Consider the following 668-nt stretch of genomic DNA (forward strand, 5'->3'; position numbering starts at 1 on the left):
TATATATATATATATCAAGCAAACAGGAATAGAGAAATATTGATTGATGAACAATTTCTGAAAGTATGCCAGTGTGGGGCTAATCTACGCTTCATTTATTTTTTATTATTTATCCATCTTGCCCTCACCCCGTACAAAGGATTAATCCACCAAATACTATTTTAAGTTTACTCATTTACTAAACGTCCCAAAGATAAATACAAGCAAAATGGTATGATTACAACCATATTCAACTCGTACTTTTTCTTCCTTAGGCCCTTCTTATTTATTTATCCTTCACTCTGATGAAGCTCCGTGTTTCACATCGGTTTTATTATCGAATATGATAAGTATTTTTAACACATCAATAGCAATACCACACAGCATTGGAAGCAGAAACTGCTGTTAAATGGCATGCAGTCTATTTGTATTGATACGATAAATAATAATTGATCTAAGTCAATTGTTGTTCAGCAATATTTTTCCATTTTCTTTTTTCTTTACATTTTGATTCTTGATAAACTCATGCTTATCTTTGTCTTTATAAGCATAATATGCTTGCATATGTATGTCCCTGGTTACAGACAGGTAATATACCTGTAGTGTAATGGATACTTCTATGCCTTAGACGGTTATTTTAACCTCTAACTCAGCCAGCCTTATATATATATATATATATATATATATAT

The sequence above is a fragment of the Octopus bimaculoides genome, chromosome 12 (assembly GCF_001194135.2).
Source record: "Octopus bimaculoides isolate UCB-OBI-ISO-001 chromosome 12, ASM119413v2, whole genome shotgun sequence".
In the NCBI taxonomy this organism is placed as follows: domain Eukaryota; kingdom Metazoa; phylum Mollusca; class Cephalopoda; order Octopoda; family Octopodidae; genus Octopus; species Octopus bimaculoides.